Here is a 26,021-nt window from a genome sequence, read left to right as displayed (position 1 = left end):
ATAGATTTGCAATTTCTTAGGTTTGTCTGAGCGGAAGTCAAGTCTTTGGATGACGTGATGATGTCTGGTACCACTCTCCGCACTTTCAAAAGTCACTGCTTCTTCACTACCTTTCCTCCTTTGCTAATTACTCTTACCGGACACACTTTTTTCCGTACTCAAGATGTCTTAATCTGCTTCTCTCAATACATTTTTGTCAATTCTGTGCTGATATGTTACATAACATTTTTTGTACTTGCATGCCAGGCATGAAAGCCGAAAATACTCACATTAACCAAACTCCATTATGTTGGTTGTTTCCAAATATATTCTGAGCATGGATGCCTTGTCTGTTATTTGTCCGCTCAATGACATGGATAGTGTCCGGAAATGTCTCTCCTGTATCTGCCATTAGGATGATATCACACCAGTGCTTGAAATAGAAAAAAGTAAGAAGTGCAGGTTCTCTCTCTCTCATAGCCAATAGGTCTTGCTTTTGGGACCTTATAAGTATTTAGTTATGCAGAACAATATCCTTAGTGCATCTACATCAACTGTTGCATGGCTAAACATATAGGTCCCAAAGGCGAGACCTTTTGGCTATGCCAATGCTTGTTGTATACTGCTGAGGGTAGGGGGAATGCCCATTTCCTGGCGTAAGTATATTTGAAATGTACTGGAACATGGTTGGAGAAGGCTGTCATAATGATGTTTTCGCCATGTGGGCACTCCCTGACAAATTCTGGTGGCCAGTCCTGTTCCTGTTCTGCTAGAAGTATATCATAACCCTTTGAAAGTCGCTCCCAAAAGAGTGCTTTTACTTTTCTTGGTATGTCTCACTCCATCTGGAGTGTTATTTCATATAACCTATTTGCAGAACTAACCCTGGTGTCTGCAGTCTCTTCAATGTCTTCATTCAATTCCACTATCTCCAGAAGTCCCTTCAGGTTCTGGCGAGCTGCGCTGTCCAACATTGTCTGATCCCATGCTCCGTTCTTGAGTTGTGTCCTCAAGATTCTCTCCATGTCTGATTTTTAGATCAGCTACCTTCTTTTTGGTGAATTGAGGTTTTTGTTTGCTTTTCTGAACTTGTTGATCGTCTTTGGACTTCACTCGTTCTTCTTTTTGATCTGACCGTCCTCTTCTTTGGGATGTCTGTGACGATATCTGAAAGGTACGAGAGGAACGTGTATCAGTATCTTGATACCTGTCAGGTTTTCACAAATCATCCCTATTCCTGAGGTTATACCTCCTTTCAGCGGGCTCATTTTGAGGAGACCTACCTCGGGGTTGAGAATCTTTCTCTTCTGAATGTTTGTTACTTTCCCACTTCTTTTTAGAAGAGGTAGGATTGTTTTTAGTAAAGGCCTTTTCAGGACTTTCAGACAGTTGTGGTTTAACTGTGTAATTCTATTAATCTTTGGATATTACTAAGTAAGTAAACATCCAACATTGCTTCGATGTCAGAGTCTGGTGTCTAACCGGCTAAAATCAGCCATGTTGCTCCTGGTCACCTTTAAACCAGAGCTCATGCTCCTGGTATGTGAGTGGAATTTCAATATCCTCAAAAAGGATATATTCCTCTGGTGGATCATCTTTTTTGTAGCAGTCAAACAGTTTAGTTATTGGATTTGATTCTGGGAATGCTATTCATGAATAGAATACCTCTGTCTGGTGATATTCATTTGCCTCTATCACAAAAACTGCTCTACCACCTTTTGGTGTTCGGCAATGTTTTATAAGTTTTAGAGTGAGGGCTCTCCTTAAATTTGGAGGAATGATTATAGCATTCTCATTGGTTTCAGTAAAACCTGTATGATTAAAAGCTGCACCTCCACCGATGTTGGTGTTATTGGCTTCGTCGGCCATTGCTTAATGAAAGTTGCAGAGCAAGATTCAAGGGAACAAAGATAAGGTGCACAATATTTTGGAACACTGTATCCTTCAACGTTGAAGAAACCAAAAAGCTAATATTTAGGAATTTGTCCTACTCAGCTAGGGCGGATATTATCCCAGCCAACTCCAGACGTCTTGTTAGATTTGGGAGGTCTCTAGTTGGCAAAGGTAGGTACTTCTGACATTTAGGGACCCTCTCCTCAAGTCAGGACAAGGGGATTACACTCCCAAAATAACCCCTGCTCACCCTCTAGGCTGTGTGGCGCGAGCAGTCAAGGCTTATTTCAGAGGCAATGTAAGTTAAGCAGTTGTGACCACATACAGTAACCCAGTGACAACACTACAAATGGACACCACACAGATTTTATATAAAAAATAACTAGACTTTATATAGAGTTACCACAAGACCATAAATGACAAAAATACACACAATGATTACTTTAAGATGGTAGATTTAAGCTAAGTTCAGTTCAGTTCTTAGATGCAACACTCTGCGTCAGTGTACCGTTAGTTCGGTTGCGCTTCCACAACAAGCAATGTCACAGCGATGGGAAATGCGGCAGAGTCAGGTGCAAAGAAATATAGATGTGAAGATCTTCCAGATGCGGCACTCTTCTCAGGGATGGAAGAAGCTCTCGGTACGATGCAAAGACTACAGCGTGACATCCAAGATGCGACGGCAGCAGCTCCGGCGGTGACGCTCTTCTCCCACGATGTGTGAAGCTTCCGCTCGATGCGACAACTACAGCGGCGACATCCAAAATTCGACGGTAGCAGCTCCAATGGCGGCACGCTTCTCGGGGATGCGAGGTGCTCTTGGTGGATGCGGTGCAATGCAACAGTGACGGCGACACGCTCTGACCTCATTGCGAGATTCTTCTCCTGATGCAGTTGCAGTGGGCAACTGCAGTGGCAACACCCTCCTTCTCTGAAATTGTGACAGCAGCAGCAGCGACGGCGACACGCTTCCTCTTCGTTGTGCGATGCTTCTCTCCGGTGCGGTGCAGTGCCACAGTTCCAGCGGCGACACCCTCCTTCGGAGTTGTGACGGCAGGCACAGTGACGGCGACACGCTTTTTCTCGTTGAGTCACGCTTCCAGCTACTTGCGACACGCAGTTCCTCAGAAGGCCAGAACAGCAGCAGGCACTTCCACAAGAACTCATGGGAGTTGGGGGGTGAAGTCTGTTGTCCCTGAGACTTCAGCAGGAGGCAAGCTCTTTTCCAAGCCCTTGGAGATCCTTCACAAGTGGAAAGCAAAGTACACAAAGTTCCTTTCTCCTTCCTTTGGCTGTAAGGCAACCACTGCAGGCAACCCCAAAAGCAGCACTTCAGCTTGGGACTAGTCTCTCCTCATTTTCTTCAGGTTCTCCTCCTCAGTAAAGGTTTCGTCTTGTAGTCTAAAGTGATCTAATTTCATGGGATCAAGGTCCGAATATTTATATCCCAAAATCCTTTGTTCTCTGAGGGAAGAGGGGCATTTGTGCCCAGTCCAAACCAGTTCTGAAGCAGTCTGTTTACCAGAATTCTCCTTTCCTTTCACAGTGCAGGGCATGCACATCAGACTCCCCACAGGAGGTGGAGCCAGCAATGTTGAAGGCAAGTACAGTCCTGGAGCACTTTGTTTACAGGACTCCTTCTCTTCTTTCAGTGTGCAGGGCAGAGTCATCAGCCGCTCCCTTGGGGGTGGAGCCAGCATTGTGGAAGGCAGGCACAGCCCTATTCAAGGTTCAGGTTCAACTCCTCCCTCCCATCTAGATGCAGATCTCTCTATTCACCACTGGGGGCCTCAGCCTGTCTCCTGGAAATCCCCAGCCCTGTCACTCACAAAACCAGACGTAGGAATACACAACCTAGCAGAGGCAGGTTTGAATGGTTAGACAAGCAAATACCTACTTTCTAAAAGTGTTATTTGCAAAAACAGAATATTAAAATAAACTTCACTAAAAGATGTATTGTATTATTCTGAGTTCAGGCATACTAAACTCAAATTTCTATCATGTTCTCTGAGACAGTTAGGATTAGAAAATGTAATAACTCTAACAGCCCATTCTGGCCTTTGGAGAACAGGTAGCCTTGCAGTAGTGAAAAACGAAGATGACTGTAATTCACTATTAGGACATGCCACACACAACAGGACTTGTTCTACCTCATACTTACAATGCACCCTGCCCTTAGGCCTACCATAGGGGTGACTGATGTGAAGAAAAGGGAAGGTTTAGGAACTGGCAAGTGGGTGCACTTGCACAGTCAGAATGACAGTACCAGACTGCACGCAGGCTCTGCAATGACAGACCTTAGACACATTTTACAATGCTGCTTCTGTGGGTGGCACAACCAGTGCTGCAGGCCCACCAGCAAGATTTGGATTTACACGCCCTGGACACACCCAGCTAGACTAGGGTCTGACAAGTAAACCAAATAGCCAAACATGGAACCACTGAATAATACATCAATTTACAATAGGGAGAGCATATGCACTTTAGCACTTGTCAGCAGTGGTAAAGTGCCCAGAGTCATAAAATAGCCAACAACTGGTCAGAAAACATAGAGGAGGAAGGCAAAAAGTTCAGGGATGACCCTGCGAAAAGGGCCAAGTCCAACACATCTAATGGAGTTTTATGAGTAGGGGTTTCCGAGAAAAGCACGACTGAGTTACTTCAGTATCTAGCGTTAAATTAGTGCCTTACCAAACCATTGGGCGCCAAGTAGTGTAGTTCCTATATACCTGATAGGCGCTGCACATTAGAATAATATACACTATAGATTTGAGATAGGATTGAGGTCAGTAGGTCTCTATCGAGCACATTAAACTTAATTACTTGTGTGTGCCATCTAACTCAGAGGTCACTAGAATTTTCTCAAATGAACAAGAATGGATTAGTTTCGGACAACCGCATAAACATTACAACTTTGTTCCCCTTAAAGTCGGAATAATATCTTAAGAGTCGTGGAAACAATAGATAACCGTTTCACTCAGTCAACCGTGCATGCTTCGTTTCTACAGTGTTGCACAGAAATAGAGAGACAAGTGTTTCAATAAAAAGTGTTTATTGAACAGTCTTATTTCTTATGCAAGAGATATGAACTGCTACAATCGTAAGACAGAATGCGAAGTATAGTACAGCGTTAGCAGTAAGATAAAATAATACTGTAATAGCATGTCTTGTAGCTATGACATATATTTGTTAAAATACATACATAAATACCACAGGCTAAAATAATCATCTACTGCTTTTAAAATAATCCTACCCCAGTGTACCTAACCTAAGTCTAGTACGAGGGAAGAAGTAGGTGTTGTCTTAGTCTGGTTTAGTTATGCCAAGAGTTGCCGAAGGTTTCTCTAGGTTCTAATCAGCTCCATACCTTAGAATGAGAGAGGTTGGTATCTCTTTCCCGGGATTAGATCTCTAACACCCAGCAAGTGGAGTCAAAAGCACTGGAGCTGGATTCTCGGTAAGTAGCATGACAGCGTCTGGTCAGTGCGTCAGTTGGGGACGTGGCTTCCTTCGGGACTTGCTGTGGCGAGCCGCGTGCAAGTAGGTAGTTGAACTGCACCGAACCGTGTCTTGCCATAGCAAGTGAAGGTATATTTATACCTTGAAGGTGTTTAGGAATGCCTGTATTGACCTAAAAACTGGGCATAAGATCATCATGAATGAACCCCTAAGGAATAGATGTTTATGCATAATAAATGAGTTCTTGGAGAAATCAATATCCAAGCAAGGGAAAGTGGCTTGGGAGTCTGGTTTATCAAGAACGCGTTGCAACATAGATGAATGGATGTAACTAGCCATGCCTGTATTTGATTAGCATGAGCGTTGCCTAAATAAGGGCTGGATTTCTATGCCTATATAAGGGAAATGTGAAGTGTACCTATACAAGGCATGAATCGGGAAATTCATACGGAATCTAAATCGAAACACAACACCAGTGAAAGTGAGGAAGATGTTTGCGCCATGTCAATGTTTACCTCAGAGAAAAGAGCACATGCTGGACTTGCTGCTTTTGAGGAAATATGTCAGTCAAAGGAATGCCAACATGCCAAAGCATCTAAGTTATATAAACATTGTTTGAAGATAACTTTAAAAAGAAAGGATTGCTTGATATCTTTCATCATCAGCAGCGGTGCATCAATAAATATAAGGCCTTAAGAGAAATATCATCAATTGTCTCATTACCTCAACTTACACCATCAAAAAACAAAGGGGGATATTCACAGGAACGTGTGATAATTACTGCAAAATTTGCTTAACGCAACTCTTCTCATCGCAGTCTATCGCGGTAAAATAGCGGTGTGTTAACGTAGCATTCACAACACGGTGGTACCCCATGATGACGCATCAAATGTCTGTGATAAAGTCAAAGCAACACTGCAAAAATGTGAAACACGAACGCAAAAAACAGCAACAACCAGCGACAGACATGCAATCTCCAAGCATAAAGCAGGAAAAGGCACCAGAAAAGCAGAACAAAAACACAGGGAAAATAAATAAACCAAGTAGCACCATGGATGGAACCGGACGGAGTGCAGAGGTCCAAGCGAACTCCATAGGCCCCACAGACCACCAGCAAAGAACAATGAGTCGGGGAACACCAAGGAGAAGAGGGAGAGGAAGACAGGGTGCTGTCCGCAGAAATACCAGATCAGCGTCACAGAGGTGACAGAACACTACCATCAACTGACCTACAATTAGACTAATGTGAATGCAGTCGGGGTGTCGAGGAGGTCAATAGAGAAGGCCAAGAGGCACTGGCATGATGTGAAAAGCAAAACCATGCACAAACCCGCTGACAACAGGAAGGCAGCAATGGCGGCAGGAGGTGGGAGTCCAGGACCACCGAAAAAATGTCTAAATCAGGAAGGATCAACAGATCACAACCATGGTACTCCGAGCATTTGAGGCTCCAAAAGCAGGCTTGCAGGAGAGCTGAAAGGAAATGGAGAACTAACTATGAAGCAGCTACTAAGGAAACGTACTGCGAGACCTTGGCGACCTTAAAAAATTGACAATCAAAGAAAAATCTGCTTATTTCATAAAAAGAATGAATGAGGCTAAAAACTCCTCTAAAGAACTGTTCACAACAGTTACAAAACTATCTACCCTTGCATCAAACAAACAATTAGAAAGCAGCACCAAACTATGTAACATGCTAGGCCAATTCTTCATTGACAAGGCAAAATCAGTGTACGACTCAGTTGCGATAGCCAACAATCAGAGTCCCCTGCAAATTGAGATAAATAGTATAACCAATAAAACCACAGAGGCCACAAATCCAGTTTTTCGGTTTACCCCCCCTCAGTGGAACAAATTCGCCAAATAATAATGACAACTAAATCAGGCGGTCTATCAGACCCATGCCCACCCTAAATACTACACCTGTTCTCAGAGTTTCTTAGTGAACATCTTCACCGCTCTTCTCTAAAATATTGCAGGCTAATTGTTTCCTGAAGGCGTGGAAAGCCACAACGGTCCTGCCACTACTAAAGAAACCAAGCCTGGATTCTCAAAACCCAGCAAACTTCAGGCCTATATCGAGAATAACTTTTCAGGCAAAAGTTCTGGAAAACATCCTGAATACACAGCTAGCAGGATTCCTCAGATCTACCCATGCGTTAGATTATTCACAGTACGGATTCAGAGAGGAACACGGGACTGAGACTGCCCTTATCAAGGTAGCAGAAGAGCTCAGGAGTGTTGTCGATGCAGGGGGGAAGGCTGCCTTGATTTTGTTAGATCTATCGGCAGCCTTCGACACCGTGAATCATGACATACTCCTGACAAGTCTAGTTGTAATTGGATTACACAAATCTACACTGGAACTACTCTCATCCTACTTGAAGGAGAGATTTTTCTCAGTCAATGTAGGGGACTACACCTCCAAGTCCTTTAAATCCCCATGGGGGGTCCCTCAGGGCTCGTCCCTGAGCCCCACCCTTTTCAATGTTTATGTTGCCCCTCTAGCTACCATCATTAGGAACTGCAGGTTCCTCCCCGTGTCCTACGCAGACGACACCCAAATAGTAGTTTCAATCTCCCACAACATAGACGAAACAGCTGACAAATTCCGCAACTGCATGGAACAAGTCAAGAAGAACAAAACTGCCTATAGCTGAACGGAGAGAAAACCGAGTAATGCTGCTAGGGGTGGAACCCAACACCTGGTCTCATAAGTGGTGGCCAGACAGTCTGGGCAACTTCCTTCACCGGTGGACAAAGTTAGGAATCTGGGCTTTGTATTTGACTCTAAATTAACTTTTTGTGACCAAATCAATAAAATCTCATCATCAGTGTGGTATGTCTTGAAATTAATAAAAAACTATCACCATTCGCTCCCGTAGAAATGCGCAAAACACTGGTAACCATGCTGGCCTTATCTAGGCTAGATTACGGGAACGCACTGTATGCTGGGCTATAAAACCAACTGATGGCAAAACTACAGCGCCTTCAAAACGCTGCAGCCAGGTTAGTTCTGGACATTCCCAGGTCTGAACCGGTGGCTCACAGACTCGAAAATCTCCCCTGGCTTAATATGGAGAAAAGGGTAAAATTCAAATCAGCCTGCCTGGCATACAAGGCCTCTCAAGGGATAGGCTCCCAATTTTTGAAAGCTAACCTCAGTCAATATGTACCAATCAGGATTCTTAGATCAGGTAATGCAAAGCTGATCAGAACCCCCAGAGTAAAACAGCCCAGATGGGGAGGGAGAAGTTTCCTGCTGCATGCAGCAAAGACATGGAACCAAATTCCACTATCTATAAAAAAACATGCAATTGCTGCTACTGTTCCGAAAAGCACTAGAGACATGGCATTTCACTACTCGGTAACCTTTCCAACGTTCCACTACAGCCTATAGTCAAAGATCAGACAAAGCGCCAAGACGCCCTTGGGCATTCACACGCTCTATAAATTCTATAATCAATTCAAATCATCAATCAAATTTAAAGGGGAATGTTCTGGATCAAGGTGTGGAAAACCCCGAAGCCTCAATGACAAGAGAAATTTTGGCTGACTGCCTAAAATGTGATCAGGGCATCAAAATCCCTTGGCTTGCCCAAGTTCAGGCAAGCCTGTCAGCAGTCAATCTTGAACACATATTTGACAACCGAAATCGACTAGAGGGGACTAATGGGAAGATAATACAGAGTATCCTTTATAGGCATTATGAGGAGACTAGATACAACGTAGAATTAGCCAAACCTTCTGTGAAACGCTATACACCAATAGAAGGCGACACTGTATCTACCTCACTTACACCAGCTGGCTACCTCCTTAAAGAAATTACATGCTGGGAGCGCAGCCTTTTGTCTCGCCTAAGAGGAGGATCTATAAAGTATTTATTGTGTTTCCTCTTGGGCTGCCACTGTAACATTGAGAATCTGGCCTGCCCATGTCAGAATTTTGGAAAGCAAAAATAATGCACTTTCTGTTCTTTTGTTCCTATTATCACAAATACAGTAAGCACCTTCTGATACCATTTTTTAGAGCTAAAGGCATAAAAGATTTTAATGTGGTATTTAAATCCGTCTTACAGCTTAAAGATGATGGATTAATATACCGCGTGTGTACCTTTTTAAAAATGGTGATATGATCCCGTATTTCTATATATTAATTTTTATTTATATGAACTATGTTATCTCAATAGATTGGGAGGAGGCTTCTTTGCACTTTGCACATTAGCACCTTAAATTTATGCTTCTATTTGTAAATATGTGAATTACCTTTCCCATGTCTTCATTGTAGTAAATATGGAGATAAAGATAACTAATTTGCTCCTCGATCTTTGGCTGCTATCACACTATGCACTTTATTTAGATAGTCTAACAATTAGGATTTATGCCCTATGTACTTTAGAAAATTTGTGCTTATCATAATGCTGCTAAATATATGTTCTATGTATATATTGCTGCTACTCAAACGGTGACCTCTGTTTATGTATATTTTATTAGATAGAGTTATGGAAATAGACAGGATTTAGTGAATATGGACATTAATGATATCTTGGACTCTTTGTTGTCATTGTTTTTATTAAGGAAAATGTAGTACAGTTATTTTATCTTTTTTGACCATGTACGTAATTATGTGTATGCTTTTATGGATAATGTAATATCCGAATAAAGGTTATTTTGATTTGATTGATTTGATTTAAAGGGGAATACGGTATATTACAGAAGTAAAGGCATTTAAAGAATGTGACAGGGATAATGTGTGAAAACATTGCTTTTTATTGGGCGCGCTTACGAAGTTTAAGCTAAAAAGGTCCAATACGACATTTTGGAAGAAGTAAGGGTTAGCATAAGGGTTAGCGGTAAACCAGTTGAGCATGACAAAGGAAAATTTCTGGTAATAACACTGTCCATGGGGACATTCTGGTTAGTGGTCTCGCAGAGGGGCTTACAGGGAGAGCCTGCCAGGGGCATGAGTAAAGGAGAGGGTGGTATTTAAGTAAGTTATGTTGTATCACAACTCCACAAGCAGTAACTGACTATCTCCCAATTTTGTTTGATTTCATGTGTGACCCATGGTGAGAGGATACAGTGCCATAAGACTCAGAACAGGACACAAGAGTGCCACTACATGAGGGCAAGGATGGAGCAGAGCACACCATGGCGTTTGTGGGGAAGATTACCATCAGAACTTACCAGACATCAGCTTCCTGGAGACACAGCTAGAGGTTGGTATCCTAGCGCTTGAGCCAACCAACGGCATGGGCAGGTGTCACTGTAAGAGCAGTGGGAGGCACAAAGAGACGCCATAAGTTTGGGGGAGCCACAGGAAGATGGAAGCCTCCCTGTCGGCGTGGTGGAAACAAAAGGTGTATTGGTTTGGTTATGGAAACACACTGACACGGCTGCATGTAGAGGGAGGGCCACTTACTCTGGGATGCCTCACGGCTGGGTGAATACACCTGACAAAAATCAGGGTAGCAAATGGAGACGGCACTCGCAGCCTAGCCCCCGACAGATGGCAGGGCACAAAAGAGACTATCAAGACTATCAAGACTATCAAGGTAGCGAGTTGGGGCCGAACTCCGGGGAAAGGCTACCCCCCACACCCAAAGGGCCATGGAAAAAAACAAAGAACAATCTAAGAGTTGTCAGGGTGATTTACGACCCTAGGAGATGCAAATGAGAAAAAGACAAACCAGTGATTTATGGCCAGCTGATGATTTATAGCTGATGATTTATGATGCTCATGCAGGATGGTTTATGACCACAAATTGATGACAGATTTGTGACAGAATGATTTATAACATCCCGATGATTTATGACCATGATGTATGACTGCTGATTTATGATGATCAGGCAGAGTTATTTATGACATCAAAATAATGGCCGGTTGCGGCCAAATGATTTACGATATCCAATGATTTATGACCCCTGATTCATGATATCCAAATAACACTGAGTGATACCCAATATGGGATAATGTATGATAATGATTTATGACCCTGGCCTCAAGAAGGTGTCTTGGGGAGTTGTACAAATATGATATATGTAATGAGCAATACAACTGCGGCCAGCAACCACCACAAAATACATTGACTGTTGGCTGTGAATAGTGATGCAGATATGCAAGTATGGTGCTGTTCCTGGAACACAGTGCAGCTGTTATAGCTAAGACCGCCCTGAAAGGGGCCTTGAGGGAATGCGCCATTACGGCACCAGAGCCCACAAAGGAACAGATCTGGTTGGCACTGGTTTACGCCACCAGGAAAGGACGCACAGCGAAATGCCACTCAGGACCTCTCCCTGCTTCCAAGAACAAAGGTAAGAGAGGAAGGGGAGGGGGATATAAGGAGACACTTCCCCTGGGCTGCTCACCTTCACATCAGGGAGCTGGGGGAGCAGTGCCAACGATTTTTGAGTCCCACCCACCCACACTTACAACAGCAGCATCGCAGTGCTGACAGGGACGAAAGGAACTAATGGTACAATGGAGGCATACCGACAGGCGGTGTGTGGGAGTAGGGCCACTCACTTTGGGATGCCTCATGGCTGGGTGAAGTGGTGCCACTCACTTTGGGATGCCTCACGGCTGAGTGAAGTTGTGTAACAAAAGGGGGGCAGCAAACGGAGCCGGCAGTCGCAGCCCAGCCCCTGCCGGATGGCCGGACACAAAAGAGTCTAACAAGGTTGCGAGTTGGGAGCCTAACTCTGGGAAGAAGCTACCCCACTGTGAAGAGAGTGCAAAGAGAGCCCAAATCTAACCAAAAAGGACAGAAACAAAAGGTTTATTATTTTGGTCATGGAAACACACCAAAAGGAAGGTGTGTAGAAGGAGGGCCACTCACTCTGGGATTCCCCACACACTGGGTGAGTACGCCTGACAAAAATCGGCTTAGCAAACAGAGACGGTACTCAGAGCCCAGCCCCAGCCAGATGGCAGGGCACAAAAGAGACTGGCAAGGTAGCTACTTGGGGCCTAACTCCGGGGAAAGGCTATCCCCCACACGCAAAGTGGAGTGGAAAACAACAAAAAGAGATATCAACGAGCTGTCAGGGTGATTTACGAACTTAAGAGATGCAAATGAGTTTAAAGACAAACCAGTGATTTATGGCCAGCCGATACTTAATGGCTGATGATTTATGATGCACATGCAGGATGATTATGACAACAACATGATGACAGATTTGTGACAGAATGATTTATGACACCCCAATGATGTATGACCATGATTGATGGCTGCTGATTTATGATGAACGGGCAGAGTGATTTATGACAACAAAATGATGGCCAGTTGCGGCGAAATGATTTACGATATCCTATGATTAATAACCCCTGATTTATGATGTGCAAATAACACTGAGTGATACCCAATTTGGGATAATGTATGATAATGATTTATGACCACGGCCGAAAGAAGGTGTCCAAGGAAGTTGTACAAATATGACGTATGTAATGAGTAATAAAACTGCTGCCAACAACCACCACAAAATACAATAACTGTTGGCGGTGTTTCATGATGCAGATACACAAGTATGGTACTGTTCCTGGAATAGGCACAGTGTAGCTGTTATACTAGTCGCCCGACTGATGCCTGGGAATACAGCTAATAACCGTATAAACTTCCCTTGAACCATTCTGAAAATATCAGCATTAATTCAGTAACTCAGTGAGGTAAGGATATCACATTTTACCTACCACTATTATTATCGACAACTGACACTGGACTTAAATTGAGCTGTCCCTATCCATAGCAGAGAGCCGTCTGTTTATTAAGGAGAGTGAGCTGCTGCATATACGTGCTTACCATCAACTTTATTCCTGCGCAAGATAATTCAGGGTTAGTGTCAGTCACACATGGTACCTATCATTAAATATGCAACCAAATTATGCTTTCAGCATATTTTCTGTACGCATGACAAGTTGATAGAGACTTGATATTGTCATTACCTCTCTTTGAAGACTTAATATAGCTTGGCCGACATAACTCGAAAACTTAAATCAGAAACAGCTGTGGGACATCTACGCAATTACATATAATTACAGACCATCAACCAGATGTGAGGATTTAACCTATACCACATAGGGCAGTATTGGATGATATTCATGCTCTTGCATGTTTTTAATCTTCATCTCTTCCTTATTTTTTCTATATGTCCTGCTCATTTACTCCCCTGGCTATGGGATGATGTTTGCGTTATTGCACGTTCTTTATTCTTTTGTTTGCTCCTTTTCTGTTAATTGCCCTTTCAGTTTTCCTTCACTTTTCATTGCTTTGGAGCACTAAGAGATACCGGTTTCACACGATGTTGGGTAACCCCTGACCTGTGATTAATCCGACTTACATGCTGTCTATGGACCTATATCTTTATGAACACTATGGGTTGAAAGGTGGCACAGCATGAACAAGGTGTTCAAACTGGCACTGCCAGTATTTTATAATATTTGAGAGGGCAAACATGACTTTGATTCAGATTTATGTTGTTTACAGATACAGGACTTATTTGCAAATACATGGCCTCCTGACCAAGGCTTCAAGCAGAAACGTGCACAGAGGAATGTACTTCATAGCCCTGGATTGACAAAATTGTCTGACTAAAAAGAAGGAATATACTCCATAGAGATAGTTTAACCAAAAAAAAGGTCTATGATCAAAATTACTTTTTATGAAATTTATCTGATCAAGGTTTCGAAATCACATGAAGAAAGGCATGATGTAATTTTTCTGCATTCTATCCATCAACTGTTGTTTTTGCATTTCTCACCCTGAGTGTTACGGGTATGCTCAGACATGAGTCCCGTGCTCTCCACACCAATGGAGTCAAGCTATCCTGGCTGATGACGGCTGATAGCCAGAAACCGGTCCTAGGGTGCTTGATTCGGGTCCAGGGAAGACATGACTTGGCAGTTCGGGATGGACTGTTCCCATGAGGCACAGGGTCAAGGCTGATTTGCATATGGCCATGTCTGAACTGGGGTGGTGTGGAGTGCAAAAAAACAATGGATTTAGGCCCAGATCTCTGTCCTGGGGTGAATGTATGACATTGTTATGCATTCTGTCCATCAACTGTTGTTTTTGCATTAGGAAAGACTACTAATGTCAGCAGGGGAAGCCCTATATACTAACACTATGCACTCCATTACGTGGTCACTGGCTCCTTTCAGAGGGTCATCTCCAACTGCGTTGGCATCTCAAAGCCAAACCAGTCCTAATGCTTGCATCGGGTATTGAGATGCATCAACAGAAATATGCATCAGTTTATAGTGATGCCACATTTACTGGCAGAAAGGCAAAGAGTGACAAGGGAAATGTATGCCTTTGCCCACTAAGTGTCCCTCTCTTCACCCACTTGGTACTTCATCTTCCTCATCCGACAACATTTCACAACAGACACCATCAGTGTGCGATACTAGGGGCTGCTTCACTTATGAGTATGCTGCCTTTCCTGAAGGCGCTAAATAATTTAATTTCCTGACAGTTGCCATTTTCACGTTGTTTGGTTTCTGATGATTTGGTGACATGTGGCTTCTTGGTAAGTCGCACTGAGCTTATATTTGTATCTGGTGTGGTATATCAAACAAAGGTCCTAATTTGGAGTTCGGCAAAGAGGGTATTCTGTCACTTTGTCTATCCATCTTATTTACCAGTGTGCAGACCTTTATAGATGACGGGGTCAACTCAGGAACGTAGATAGAGCTCCAATGGTCCAATTGAGTTTTTATGATTCTACCACCTACTCAATTTAGAGTGAATTGTTGAATGGACAGTTTTTACTTTCCTTCACAGCAAGGTAAAAACAGGAGCTAAGGGACAGTGCAAATGCATACATGACTCCCAAGCCATGTAAGACAACTACAAGGTGCTGGGGTCATGCATTTTTCATTTTTCAAAAACAATCTACTGCTTTGGGAGTTTGTTTTTGAAATCAATTTGTCAATATAGCCTGTCAAACTTTCTACATATCAACTGGAACGGCTGTTACAGTGGTTGCTGTCATTGACTAGGGATGTCTACCTGACTGGAAGACATCTCCAAATGTGTAGGTCGGGTACTTCATTAAGGTGGTAAGTATTTTATTATTTTTCCCTGACATAGTACAAATCTGCTCTGTGTGATAAATCAGGCCTATAATCATTAAGTACTACAACATGAATCCCAAATATTGCACTAGCACACACTGCATGTAAATAGGCATGATGTAGTACAATTGCAAAAGATGTCCCTTTCTTTTTAGCTGATGATGTCGGGTATGCCTTCTCTCCCCACCTCCGCACACCTATAGACTTTCAACCACAGTACCTCAGCAGAGGCACACATATGGACCAGAGACATTACTGAAAACACATTGGCGTCCTCAAGACCTTTGCAGCGGGTGTGTTTTAAGGCTCAGGTTATTATAAGCTTATCCTCCAAGCCACATAGAAAGCACCCAGCAAGACTCAACTGTATTGGAGGGTCCAACATGCTGACTGGCCAACTGTCAATTTTCAGGTGGAAGAGTTTGAGCAGCACAGTAAGTACATATGTTTTAGTATTTGGCAGGTAGATGTGAATGAGTTTTGAGAGTGTTCTCCTGTCATGTGTTCACTGTTACATTGAGTACCATTACCTAACTTCTTAACAACCACATGTTTTCAATGTTTTCCTTTCTAAGTTCATGTAATAAATAATGTGCCAATGTTTTGAAACATTTGTTATCCCAAAAATATAGATCAGGCCAACCTCTTTTAAAATGCTTTGTATGGTGATGGGAAAATGACTTCTAGATGATAATCAATGTGTGGTACCTGTTGTGAACCTACATTTGCATTGAGAACATAACTCAACTATATCCAACCTTCTCAGCTACTTTGAATGGTTGATACTACAGCTATATTATGAATTAACAATTTAAGGTATTAAAATTCTCAGCATTATGTAGATACCATGATGGACCATATAATTTACTGAAGTCTCTTTCCAGTTGATAGGGCTGCAAACACAGAATGGAACAGGACCATCGGTAAGAACAGACATCCTTGCCTTGGATGCAGGCACAATCTCTTAATACAACCATCAAGGTGGAAGAACCCACCACCATAGGCGCCATGGACATTATATGAATTTGAATTTGAACTGTTCTTAGTTTTAACGCACATTGTATTAATTGCATTTAACTGGCTCCTAATTGCATATTTTCAAAATTACACGTACCTGTCACTTGATTTGTGGGGGGATTGCCTCTACTGCTAGTGGGGAGCAGTGAGATTTGCTCTGACCACCTGTCTCAAGTTACGTGGAGACAGGGGCTATTTTTCCACTGCTAGAGCGGCCATCTTGTGTCAGTACGCGCTTTAGCTTTCCGAAGTCATACATATACTTAAACCAGGCCGCTGGACGGACACGCCAAATGCAAGCCAGTCTGCGCCTGTCAGCATCCCAGAAGTGTCCAGTGCCAGCCACTATGCCATGATCCGACTTCGCGGATGGGTGCAGGTCCGAGTGTTTTGTTTCTTGGATGTGCCGTGGTTCCGTTCATTGAGGCTGTTGTGTAAAGGAGCTGAATGCAACACACGTATACCCTGTGTGAATTGGCTGACGCTATAGTGGACATTCGAGTGGACGTTCTCATTCATTTTTTTTGGATGTGTACAACTATCTAGGAGGTTGCCGCGTCCATCTAGGATCTCCTGTCCTGTGGGCAGGTCCTTTAAGTACCCGTGTCCTGATGAAGCCTAAAGAAATATTTGGCAGAAACGCGACCGCGACTGCGTCAACACCATTCTAAGGAGTCCGCTTACGTTGACAACCACATGTTTTCAATGTTTTCCTTTCTAAGTTCATGTAATAAATAATGTGCCAATGTTTTGAAACATTTGTTATCCCAAAAATATAGATCAGGCCAACCTCTTTTAAAATGCTTTGTATGGTGATGGGAAAATGACTTCTAGATGATAATCAATGTGTGGTACCTGTTGTGAACCTACATTTGCATTGAGAACATAACTCAACTATATCCAACCTTCTCAGCTACTTTGAATGGTTGATACTACAGCTATATTATGAATTAACAATTTAAGGTATTAAAATTCTCAGCATTATGTAGATACCATGATGGACCATATAATTTACTGAAGTCTCTTTCCAGTTGATAGGGCTGCAAACACAGAATGGAACAGGACCATCGGTAAGAACAGACATCCTTGCCTTGGATGCAGGCACAATCTCTTAATACAACCATCAAGGTGGAAGAACCCACCACCATAGGCGCCATGGACATTATATGAATTTGAATTTGAACTGTTCTTAGTTTTAACGCACATTGTATTAATTGCATTTAACTGGCTCCTAATTGCATATTTTCAAAATTACACGTACCTGTCACTTGATTTGTGGGGGGATTGCCTCTACTGCTAGTGGGGAGCAGTGAGATTTGCTCTGACCACCTGTCTCAAGTTACGTGGAGACAGGGGCTATTTTTCCACTGCTAGAGCGGCCATCTTGTGTCAGTACGCGCTTTAGCTTTCCGAAGTCATACATATACTTAAACCAGGCCGCTGGACGGACACGCCAAATGCAAGCCAGTCTGCGCCTGTCAGCATCCCAGAAGTGTCCAGTGCCAGCCACTATGCCATGATCCGACTTCGCGGATGGGTGCAGGTCCGAGTGTTTTGTTTCTTGGATGTGCCGTGGTTCCGTTCATTGAGGCTGTTGTGTAAAGGAGCTGAATGCAACACACGTATACCCTGTGTGAATTGGCTGACGCTATAGTGGACATTCGAGTGGACGTTCTCATTCATTTTTTTTGGATGTGTACAACTATCTAGGAGGTTGCCGCGTCCATCTAGGATCTCCTGTCCTGTGGGCAGGTCCTTTAAGTACCCGTGTCCTGATGAAGCCTAAAGAAATATTTGGCGGAAACGCGACCGCGACTGCGTCAACACCATTCTAAGGAGTCCGCTTACGTTGATTATTGTGTTTCATCTCTGGCACCTTCTCTCTCTTATATTATTGTGTACAAAGAATTCATAACTAAGGCGCTGAGAGGACTTCCTTTGCAGCTTTATATCACGTGTAGGTTTTGTGAATATGGTTGATTTAATATTATTTTTCTTTTTTGTAGGGTACACCAGGTTTGTTTATATGTAATGTATATAATACACTTGTATGATGTATATAGATAAATATGTATAGCTTATCTCTTATTTTTTCTTATGTGGTGTGCCACCTTGTGCTGTCATGCGTATATTTTGTTTGTAAATTTGTGAAATGATATGCTGGACAAATAATTGTACACCACAAGATAATTAAATATATATTGTGAGAGAAAAAAAGTTTTTTTGAATTTATCCCTCTACATCCCCTTTGTTCTACTTTTTCATCCCTGTGATGTATCTAGCCCAGGTTTTGGAGGTGTATTTGGGCAGAACCCCTATATAACTTTTTCTGTCTCACTATGCCAAATTGAGCACAACTGGTAAGCATTGCTATACTTACAGCATGTCTAAACTCCTCGCTTTCAACATATCCTCTAGCTGTACTCCATTTAACTTTGACACCCGTGGTCCCACTGGAGACTGATGCACATCATGTCATTTTACTTTAAGATTAATAAACCTGTCCTCCATGGTCATTTTAAACAGCTCTTCCCATTTAAAGTAGCATTGATTAATGCACGCTTCCTTGCAAAGCCTGCAAAAGATATTCACGACCTGCTAGGGGAGGAAGACTTTAATGCCTTTTTTTAACTGAGACCTGGCTCACTGATACCTCCAGTCTGGACAATTGCTCAGCTATTCCCAAGGGCTATACAATTCTACAGAAGGATAGGATTGGAGGTTGAAGCGGAGGGATAGCCATTATGTTCAAAGACAGCTTCACTTTGACCCAATTGCCCCAGGGGAATATGGAGGCGGCAGTGTTTCTGGGGTTCACCCCTACCCTATCCCCCAAACAATCACTTTTTGGGGGCCTTATGTACAGACTTCTGGGCACGTCTGCGGGATTTGTATCAGCACTTTGTGAAGCAATATCCCCTCTGACACTTAGGTACAAACATTGTATCCTGCTAGGGCATTTTAACTTACACATGGACTGTGAACAGCTAAAGGATAGCCACACACTCATAGAGAGCTGCACAGCCATGGGCCTTATGCCTACCATTTTGGGCCCGATATACGTGGCTGGGCATACACTAGACCACATTTTTATGTCAATTCCCCTTAATGCTTACCCACTGTCTCCTCTGGTCTGCTTAGGTTTAGACGGCCTAAACTCTGTAACATCCCTCTCAATGGGAGCAACTTTCCCCGCACAGTCAGGGCCCTCAGTAAAATTAAATCTGATGCACTGAATAACATGATTAATGCCTCTAGACCCTCTTCAAGCGGCACAATTAGTGAGGATATGGATCGGGTTGAGGGTTGGATTGTGTTTACCTGTCTAGCCCTGGCTCCAGAAAATAGTAATAAACATCAGCGATCAAAACTGCCTTGCCCATGTTCACATCGCCACCAAAAGAATCTAAATTAGCATATAAATGGAAAGAGAGAGTATGGAGGATGAACTACTGTCCAGTGGCCAAAATAGACTGTAAATCAGTGCTCAGAATTTACCGTAAAGAAATTAAGTTAGCTAAAAAAGCCTATTTTGAGGACAAAATCCTAAGGACAAGTAATTATTCAAGAATAACTTTTAAAATAGTGAAGTCCTTCTCCGCGCCCGAAGTTGGTTCCATCGAGAAACCACCTTCTGAGGAGTGGTGTGAGATGCTCGCCTCATTCTTTCAAGAAAAAATAGTTTCCTTTCAGGCCAGCCTCCCTCCACCTATGCTGAGAGATGTTACTTCAGGGCTGCCTTAGAAGTGAGCAATGATCAAGGAACACCTCACCGTGCCTACACCACCTCATGGTGACTTGTTCCCTGAAATTTCTGGACCCTATTTCCCTGGAAGTCTCTCTCAGGGCCTTAAGTGGGGTTATCCGATGGACCCAGCCCCTGCTTCTATTCTGGTCCAGGGAGCGGAGGCCATAAATCCATCTATGAACCAGCTATTAAACTGTTCCCTTTTATCTGCTACGGTTCCTTTTAAATGGAAACAGGCAAAGGTCATTCCATTGCTAAAAAAGGGCCAGGCTAATCCATTGGACCCTGACAACTATCGACCTATCTCCCTTCTTCCGGCTTTTTCTAAACTTTTGAACGAACATGTTAATCAGCATCTATTTTCCTTTCTGTAAATGAACTGCCTACTTCGCCCAAGCCAGTCTGGCTTTTGACCTTTTGGAGGTGTCTGACTGCATTCGGCAGAGCCTGGAGACAGGTGAGAGAGTGCTGTTGGTCTTGTTGGACCTATCGCCCGCTATCAATTCGGTCTCGCACCATATGCTCCGGTCTCAGCTCCATCGATTGGTATCAGGGGTCAGACCTGGAAATGGCTAGCATCCTTCCTTGAGGGGAGGAGGCAAGTGGTCTGGTGCCACCCCTACTCTGCCGCCTCATGCCAGTTGAAGTTTGGGGTACCGCAGAGTTTGACTTTGAGTCTGACCCTGTTTAATATCTACCTCACACAAATAGTTGTTGTTTACAAGGCAGAACAAAGAGCCCTGTTCTGGTTTGTCAATCAGTGACTGCCTTTTGGCGGTCTTCAGGTGGCTGGCTGCGAATCAGCTAAAATGTAACGCAAGGAAGACAGAGTTACTCTTCTTCTGCAAGGGCACTGAAACACCACTTAAAATCTTCTGGCCAGCAGATGAACCAGCCCCCATGGCGAACAACAACTCGGTAGTGAAAAATCTGGGGTTCATAATGGACAACCAGTTGCTTTTCCACGCCCAAGTCAACGTGGTGGTAGGCACCTGCTTTTCCTGTTACATCTCTTGCGGAAATCTCTATTTTTTCCTGTCAAGAGCCATCAGACAACAGGTGACTAAATCCCCTATTATAGCCCGGTTGGATTACAGGAATGGTCTTTATAATGGCATGCCTAGTTATCAGCTGGACAAAATTCAGCTTGTCCAGAATGCAACAGTCCGTACCATCTTTGAGCTTCCCCGGAATGCACATGTTTCCCACCTTCTGAGGAGCCTTCATTGGCTCCCAGTAAGGAAAAGAGTAATCTTCAAGACCTTACTCGTTTCCCAGAAAGCCCTGTATGTAACTTGGCCAGAATTCCTCAAACAAAAAATCGCATTCTATTAGCTACGTAGAGCTCTCTGTTCCTCTGACCTGCTGCTAGTTAACACCCCCTGAGTTATAAAGTTGAGGACAGGGGAAAAGGCTCTTTCTTACATTGGGCCTGCCCTCTGGAATAAGATGCCCTCCCACTAAAAATCATTGAATCAACACTGTTTCGAAAGAAACTACAAACTTGGCTCTATTCTTGCCAGTAAACGTTTTCCTCCCCGCTGCTCCCCTTTCTGCTTCCAGCGCCAGGACACTCCTTAGAGTAACAGTGTGCTCTATAAATACCCCTAATAGACATAGACATAAGAGTACTATGTCTGCCTGGAAAGCTGCTAGATCTTCCATCAAGAGGCTCTGGGTAGAGGCTGGACAGCCACCAGGGGAGGAGAGAATAGGGACAGTCAGGTGCTGGAAATTTTTTATTTTTTCTCCTGGCTATTAACAAGAACAAACAGTGAAGTGATGTCTCAAGAACAGGCCATTACGCCATCAGGGTCTGCCCGCACTCCTCCTTAAATCCTTAGGGCCCTATTTTATCATGACCTTCAGCTGCACTCCCTGCATCACCTATTATTTACAGTGTCCGCCCAGAAGAACTAGAGTCCAGGGACACTTCTGCCCTTGACACTCCACACGCATCTTGTGCTGCCCAATAGCTTGTCCTAAACTGTGTGGGAATGGTTGCATTCAAGGACGTCATAATGCCAATTGTAGAAGCTCAGCTCAGAGAGCACTCTCTTAGGCATCCAGGACATAATTGGAAAGTTCTGGCTGCTCATAGCGTTAATCTCTTGGTAGCTACAAAATGTGATTAGTGCCATGGCCTCCTTGACTTTAGCGATTATGTCTCATCTCCCTCCCCAATCTGCCACACTTCCTGTAATTCCATCTCCCAGTTCCTTTATGCTCACAGCTTTTGCTGCTACTCCTTATTTTTATTCTTAATGTGCAATATCTAATCTCACCAAGGCAAGAGAATTTACTTCTGCACTGGAGGATGATCTCAATACCATCCAGAAAACTGAGAATGAGGATAGCCTTTCGCTTTTGCCCCCATTGCAGGAAGCTGAGTTGGACACATCCTGTAGCCTGGCTGCATGATTTTATTTTGCCAGTAGACTTTTTTCGGGAGTTTTAATGGACTATGGGCATTTGGTTTATCCCTCTAAATCTTTGGCCATGAACACAGATCTCTTTCTTATATTTACAAATCAGGAGGATGGTCGAGTGCCTAATTAGTTGAAAGTTCAAACACTGCCCCATTTGTAGATCGCTCCGCCCCTGGTGATGCCTAACAGCACCAATCACAGTGTCTCAAGAGTGCGCAGCACTTCATGTACCAGCCTGCAGTTTTTGACTGGGATGGCCAGATGGTAGCACGACCCACACAGTAGCATTCGATCACAGCTTTCACTGTTGCCGTGTCCCCTGCAACGTCGAGCTTCCTTGGGTCCCCAACTGCACAACCTTCGTCATCAGGGAACAATTTTGCGGGGGTAAGTCCGACGGTGCGTCCCTCCCAAAGCAGAGTTAATAACTCTGACACCGCTGTGTTTTTCCCTGTTGGCTGGGGTGGACCTGATCCGTATCAATAACTTGACAGGAAAATTATCTCGCGGAGGCAAGAAAGGATGCCAGTATGGATCAGGCCGACTTGCATGCAAGGACCTCTGTACATTGCCACTGGCTAGCAATTGTCAATGTCCAACCAAACCCTCCTAAAAGAAAGGCAGAGGCCACAACGGGGAGCAAATTGGGAGCTTCTTTATTGCAAGTTAGGACGACACTCCGGGCGTATGCATTTCCTCTGTGTAGCTTCGTCAGCGCCCAGCGTGGTACTCAGGAGGATGGTCTTGTGCCTAATTAGTTGAAAGTTCAAAACAATGCCCCGTTTGTAGTTTGCTCCGCCCCTGGTGATGCCTAACAGCACCAATCACAGTGTCTCAAGAGTGTGCAGCACTTCATGTCCCAGCATGCAGTGTTTGACTGGGAAAGGGCAGCCAGATGGTAGCGCGACCCACAAAGTAGCATTCGATCACAGCTTTCACTGTTGCCGTGTCCCCTGCAACGTCCAGCTTCCTTGGGTCCCCAACTGCACAACCTTTGTCATCAGAGAACAATTTTGCGGGGATAAGTCCGACCGTGCGTCTCTCCCAATGCAGAGTTAATAACTCCGACACCGCTGTGTTTTTCACTGTCGGCTGGGGTGGACCTGATCCGTATCAATAACTTGACAGGAAAATTATCTCGCGGAGGCAAGAAAGGACGCCAGTATGGATGAGGCCGACTTGCATGCAGGGACCTCTGTAAATTGCCACTGGCTAGCAATTGTCAATGTCCAACGAAACCCTCCTAAAGGAAAGGCAGAGGCCACAACGGGGAGCAAATTGGAAGCTTCTTTATTGCAAGTTAGGACGGCACTCCGGGCGTATGCATTTCCACTGTGTAGCTTCGTCAGCGCCCAGCGTGGTACTCAGGAGGATGGTCGAGTGCCTAATTAGTTGAAAGTTCAAACACTGCCCCATTTGTAGATCACTCCGCCCCTGGTGATGCCTAACAGTACCAATCACAGTGTCTCAAGAGTGTGCAGCACTTCATGTCTCAGCATGCAGTGTTTGACTGGGAAAGGGCAGCCAGATGGTAGCGCGACCCACAAAGTAGCATTCGATCACAGCTTTCACTGTTGCCGTGTCCCCTGCAACGTCGAGCTTCCTTGGGTCCCCAACTGCACAACCTTCGTCATCAGGGAACAATTTTGCGGGGTTAAGTCCGACGGTGCGTCTCTCCCAATGCAGAGTTAATAACTCCGACACCGCTGTGTTTTTCCCAGTTGGCTGGGGTGGACCTGATCCGTATCAATAACTTGACAGGAAAATTATCTCGCGGAGGCAAGAAAGGATGCCAGTATGGATCAGGCCAACTTGCATGCAAGGACCTCTGTACATTGCCACTGGCTAGTAATTGTCAATGTCCAACGAAACCCTCCTAAAAGAAAGGCAGAGGCCACAACGGGGAGCAAATTGGGAGCTTCTTTCTTGAAAGTTAGGACAACACTCCGGGCGTATGCATTTCCGCTGTGTAGCTTCGTCAGCGCCCAGCGTGGTACTCAGGAGGATAGTCGAGGGCCTAATTAGTTGAAAGTTCAAAACAATGCCCCGTTTGTAGTTTGCTCCGCCCCTGGTGATGCCTAACAGCACCAATCACAGTGTCTCAAGAGTGTGCAGCACTTCATGTCCCAGCATGCAGTGTTTGACTGGGAAAGGGCAGCCAGATGGTAGCGCGACCCACAAAGTAGCATTCGATCACAGCTTTCACTGTTGCCGTGTCCCCTGCAACGTCCAGCTTCCTTGGGTCCCCAACTGCACAACCTTTGTCATCAGAGAACAATTTTGCGAGGATAAGTCCGACCGTGCGTCTCTCCCAATGCAGAGTTAATAACTCCGACACCGCTGTGTTTTTCACTGTCGGCTGGGGTGGACCTGATCCGTATCAATAACTTGACAGGAAAATTATCTCGCGGAGGCAAGAAAGGACGCCAGTATGGATGAGGCCGACTTGCATGCAGGGACCTCTGTAAATTGCCACTGGCTAGCAATTGTCAATGTCCAACGAAACCCTCCTAAAAGAAAGGCAGAGGCCACAACGGGGAGCAAATTGGAAGCTTCTTTATTGCAAGTTAGGACGGCACTCCGGGCGTATGCATTTCCGCTGTGTAGCTCCGTCAGCGCCCAGCGTGGTACTCAGGAGGATGGTTGAGTGCCTAATTAGTTGAAAGTTCAAACACTGCCTCATTTGTAGATCGCTCCGCCCCTGGTGATGCCTAACAGCACCAAACACAGTGTCTCAAGAGTGCGCAGCACTTCATGTACCAGCATGCAGTGTTTGACTGGGAAAGGGCAGCCAGATGGTAGCACGACCCACACAGTAGCATTCGAACACAGCTTTCACTGTTGCCGTGTCCCCTGCAACGTCCAGCTTCCTTTGGTCCCCAACTGCACAACCTTCATCATCAGGGAACAATTTTGCGGGGGTAAGTCAGACGGTGCGTCTCTCCCAATGCAGAGTTAATAACTCCGACACCGCTGTGTTTTTCCCTGTCGGCTGGGGTGGACCTGATCCGTATCAATAACTTGACAGGAAAATTATCTCGCGGAGGCAAGAAAGGACGCCAGTATGGATCAGGCCGACTTGCATGCAGTGGCGCAAGGCCTTCATAAATAAGGACCTGAGTTTCTTTGCTGTTGGTTTATGTTTTGCTTTTTGATAATGCTTGCTATTAACATTTGCAAGATAGAGGATTTGTATTTTGTGAAACAGTGAGGTTTCAGTAGTGAAATTGAATGCTTGTACATAGGACCTGCGCTGTGTTTGTAAAATGTTATTCCAAAAACAATTTTGGCGGCAAATCAATGGTATTTACATTTGGGCCTTATTTATGATTGCCTTGTGCCGTCGGTGCGTCACTTTTAACAAGGGTTAAAAAATGACGCACCGGTGGTGCAAGACCTTCATAAATAAGGCTCTGAGTTTCTTT

This window comes from Lissotriton vulgaris, chromosome 8, assembly GCF_964263255.1.
Source record: "Lissotriton vulgaris chromosome 8, aLisVul1.2, whole genome shotgun sequence".
NCBI lineage: Eukaryota > Metazoa > Chordata > Amphibia > Caudata > Salamandridae > Lissotriton > Lissotriton vulgaris.
Note: the sequence above shows the minus strand (reverse complement) of the source record.